Source organism: Aegilops tauschii, chromosome 7 (assembly GCF_002575655.3).
Source record: "Aegilops tauschii subsp. strangulata cultivar AL8/78 chromosome 7, Aet v6.0, whole genome shotgun sequence".
Lineage (NCBI taxonomy): Eukaryota > Viridiplantae > Streptophyta > Magnoliopsida > Poales > Poaceae > Aegilops > Aegilops tauschii.
The window spans coordinates 213,651,128-213,655,938 of NC_053041.3; positions in this window are offsets into that span (position 1 = coordinate 213,651,128).

The following is a 4,811-nucleotide window of genomic DNA, read 5'->3' on the forward strand; positions in this document are numbered from 1 at the left end:
GGCTGCACAGACTACCTTTTTTATAATTTTTAAAATATCACCTGCTTATGCTTCATGACGTGTAACATTATTGTTAGTCCTGTTTTGCCATGTACAAAATAGTTTGTCTTGCTCGCTTCACTGTTGTAACTATATTTTTGCCCTAGTCATGTGTACTTACAGAAACATTTCAGGATGAAGTGCCATCAACACAAAGATCTGCGAGCAGTGTGGCATGGGCATTACCGAATGATTATGGATTGGAATTGGAATGTGCTGATGTTCTCGAGCATCAACTAGAGGTGGCAAGACAACGTGTACATGATTCTGAACGTAGAATCAACAAGTTGAGACTGGACATGCAGGTATTAGATGCACGAGTCAAAAAATGAAACAAGACACTGAGGTAACAACGAAGGAATTGGAGATTTTGCAGACTGAAATTTCTGCTATCTAAATCCGGCAAATCCTATTTTCTGAAGAGATTATAGTTCAAATGGTAAGTTATGTTGATGCGCGTCCATGATGTATGAGTTGTATTTGCCCAGTGTATGTAATTTGCTGTTTGTGTATGATTTATTATCACTGGTGCCGAACCATAATGCCCAGTGGGTATAATCGGCTGTAATTTCTTTATTGTATAGTGTAGGATTATTCTACGTTTCTATGCCTTAGTCTCTTTATTGTATAGTGCATGTTTTTTAGAGGTGATAGTATAGAGTAGGATAATTCTTTGAATATGCTATATCTTTCAAACGGGGGCCAACTCGCCCAAACGTCGTAGTGACCATGGCCCTCCACAGGCCGCACGTTCCATGGGCCATCTACGGGACGGACGATCCCTGGCCTTCTGTGGCCGTCGGATTCGTGGGCCTTCTATGGGCTGTCGGATCCGTGGACCTTCTATCGGCTGTCGGATCCATGGGCCTTCCATGGGCCAGCGGATCCATGGGCCTTCTATGGGCCGTCGGGTCAATGGGCCTTCTGTGGGCCGTCGGGTCAATGGGCCTTCTACGGGCCGTCTCATCTATGGGCCTTGTACGGGCCGTATAAGGGGCCGTAAACGGGCTAGAGTGGAAATCGTACGTTTTATGGGCTGACCATAACGGGCCGTTAAACGGCCGTATTTGATGATGCTATGAAAATGGCCCAACAGATTAACGGGCCACAAACGGGCCGACTGTATCCACGGGCTGAATTTGGCCCACAAGCAGAAAAGGCCTGTAACGGGCCATAAGTAAATGAATGCTGGAAATGAGCCCAGGAATAAATGGGCCCTGAGAAGGCCGAAAGATAACATGGGCTGGAAACGGCCCAACGGTATAATGGGCCGTTAATGGGTATAAAGTGATACACTGTTCATCACGGGCCAGTTTTACCACGGGCCGTTAACGGGCCGAGGGTTACTAAGGGCCTCAGATGGGCCAAAAGACGTCATGGGCCATACATGGGCCGGAAGTTAAAACGGGCTGGAATTATATTGGACGGCCCAGATGACGCTACTGGGCCTAATTCGGATAGGACGTAAACGGGCCCTGGGTTAGCGGGCTGTAAATGGGCTATATGCGAACAGGCCATTAACAGGCTTGCCGTGGGCCGGCCCGCCACCTTTTGACCAAGTCAAACGGGCCGGCCTTTTCACAGGAATGGGCCTTTGGTGGGCCGTGCCACGTGTCGACGTATCATAGGCGTTTTGGGTCCAATGAGGGGATGACATCTGTCCCAACGGTGAGCCGACACGTGTTTCCTCCAGCCAATGATGATTTTACACGTGGAAAATCCCCATTGGTCGGGGCTGTTAGCGGGTTATCGGATCCAAAACCAGACCCGATAGCTTAATGGCGTTCCGTTACGGTGGATGCCACGTGTCGGTCACCCTTGACGAAAGCACTTCTGTGACGCGCGATTTATCGTCATGGAAGTGGACACTTCCGTGATGATAATTTTGGTAATGTCATGGAACACTTCTACGACAGCACAGGTATGACTATCTTGATTCTGTCATAAAATTGTCATGGATGTACATGCATGACAAAAAATGCGACCTACTGTGACAAACATGTATCATCACGGAAGTGTATTTTTTTTGTAGTGAGTAAAACATTTCCAATACCAAGATTGCAGTAAATTTTGTGGAACTTCACTGCTTGAGACCATGTTAATGATGATGCTTGTGCAGTACCAAGATTCAGTATCAGTAGCCGAGTGTTGGTTGAAGTGACTGTTCAATTGTTCAGTGTTCGTTTTGTTATCTTCATTTCAGAAATTTATCTTTCCATTCCTTTTTACCCTTCCTTCATGTAGAGACTATACTACTTTACTTCAGATAATTTTTCTTTAAAACCTAATGAATTAGGACTTGCATTTTTTAATTTAAAGTTTATGCGCCAAATTTAAAGTTTAATTTCCTAGTAGATTTTGAATGTCTTTTCTTGGTTCTCTACCAGAAAACACACTACTCCATTTTCTGGTGATACTTATCTGGTGATCACAAGATATAAATCCACTATTACCAGTACCATTATCTGGTGATCACAGAACCATTTGAAAATGATCAAAATGTACTCCTTTTCAGTTAATATAGAGTACTGAAACTGAAAATGTGCATACTAAAACTGAAACTGATCAAATGGAGTACAAAACCATTTGAAAACGATCAAGATGATCAAAATGGTCAAATGGAGTACTCCTTCTCAGTTAATGTAGAGTAGTTACAGTGATTATCATATCATCTTGCCCTCTTTAATTGTCACTCAACTGTCACTAATCGAGTGCTGTTTACTCCAACAATTATCTTATTTTTTAATTGTCACTCCTACAAGCATTCCTTTCTCTTCTCTTTCTGGCTAATCACTCCACACAATTTAAATGATCATTCAAGTTCCTTTTGCAAATTCAAGTTTTTGTAATGAACTGCTTATAAGATGGAGTATGTTCCTTTTGCCTCCCTTGTTAAGCAGCAGTTGTAGATTACTCCTTTTCAAGATGTCACCAAGAGTGGCTCCGACCGAGTTATCACTAAGAGGGGGTCGGCACAGATTTGTCGCCTCCATATCTTCAAGCATCATGGCCTGTCGGCGCTTGTAACGAAATAAAACATATCATTATTATTTCTGTGAACTGTACACATTAAATAGATACTGGGCCAAAATCTAACTTTGAATCATGCGACCAGGTTAGGATGTGAATTCTGTTCCGTCAGCACTATTTTTTCATGTATGATATTTTCTCATTCTTTTCCAGAACTTGTCTCTTTCCTTGTTTTGGAACTGATGTTTTTTATATGGTTGCTTGACAGTATGAGACAGAGCTATTTCCTGGTCTGATTTCTCCTGGGTGTACTATGCCTTCTAGTGTCTGATCTGATGGCAAGAATACTGTGTCGATGGTCAACCTGGACTGTAAATTGGATCTGAAAGCAATAGCTCTCCAGGCACGCAATGCAGAGTATAACCGCAAGGTAAAAAATCATTATCCTAAGGCATTCATAATGATGTTTGATTTTTTTCTCTTATTGGGCTCGTGATGCTATATTTCTGAAAACATCCAAATTTTATCACTTTGCTAGCATCCAGTTTGATGATGCTACTAAATATCGAACCATCCAGCCTAACGTAGTGAAGTCACTGCCCTTATATAAGAAACAAAAAATTTAGTTCTTCGACCACACATGCCCAAGAACGGTTCACACTTGCAATCCTCTAATTTTTCTACTCCTAATAAAATGAGGAGAGACGCGACAAGCATTTCTGCTCAGATAAAGGGTGGTGCAGACCTGATTTATATATGTATATCCGGAACAACGGCTCGCCGAGAATAAATGCCTCCGTCCCAAAATGTTTATATATGTTTTATGGACTGTGCAACGTTAAAATGGAATAGCCTATGAGATACTCCCTCCGTCCCAAAATAAATGCCTTGCCATTTGACCGAACTTCTCTAAACCTTGTACTCGTACTACATTCAATTTTTTTTGCACACATGATAAATTTTGACATTCGCCGGTGAGGAAAGGACATCAAAAGCTGCTACTATATACCGGGTTAAGTGGACGGAACAAAAATCACAAATCTATACCAAAATAATTTGTATATAGCTATAAAACAAAATCCATTGCAAGAAGATGCTAAGTACATACCTTGACCTACAGCAGCAGCAGCCAAACACCAACAGAGAGCACCTTCAATGAGCAGACTAAGCAGCATGTGGCAAGGGGAAGTGGCACCACTTGACCACCATACAACACTCATCATCAGGTCAATGTCCACACTACCCAAGCCTCAAACTCTAGGTTCATCTCTTTGTCAATCTGTTGAGTTGAATTGATGCTCTTGGTTAGTGAGAGACAAGATCCATGGAGGTAGATTGGGTACAGGGGTTAGAACTTGGTCTCGAACTTGGTGTCGGGACAATGTGGGTGCAGCCGGGGCGTAAACCATCAACAACCATATTCCTTGTGATGAAAACATAGTCATGTACCCTTGTAAATACAATCATAATAAACCTGCTCTAATGTCGGTCACTACCCGTCTCAATTCCCCTAACTCAAGGTTGCAACTTGCAACTTCAAGAATCATTCTAATAAAATCATACCGCGAGTGTTTTGCCATCAGGGGAGATGTCCCTGTCATGGAAGCACCACCTGTCAACTCCAAGCTTCTTCATGAACTCGAATTGAGATATCATCGAAACAGAAATCGAAGCATAAGTTGTTGATTCCAGCCATGGACCTAAGACACAAGATCAGGTAATTCCCATACTTCTTCTCTTAGCCATGGCCAGGGAGTTTGTGCCATCCTCCCAAGGCTAGTTCTTTGTAGGTGCACCAAAAG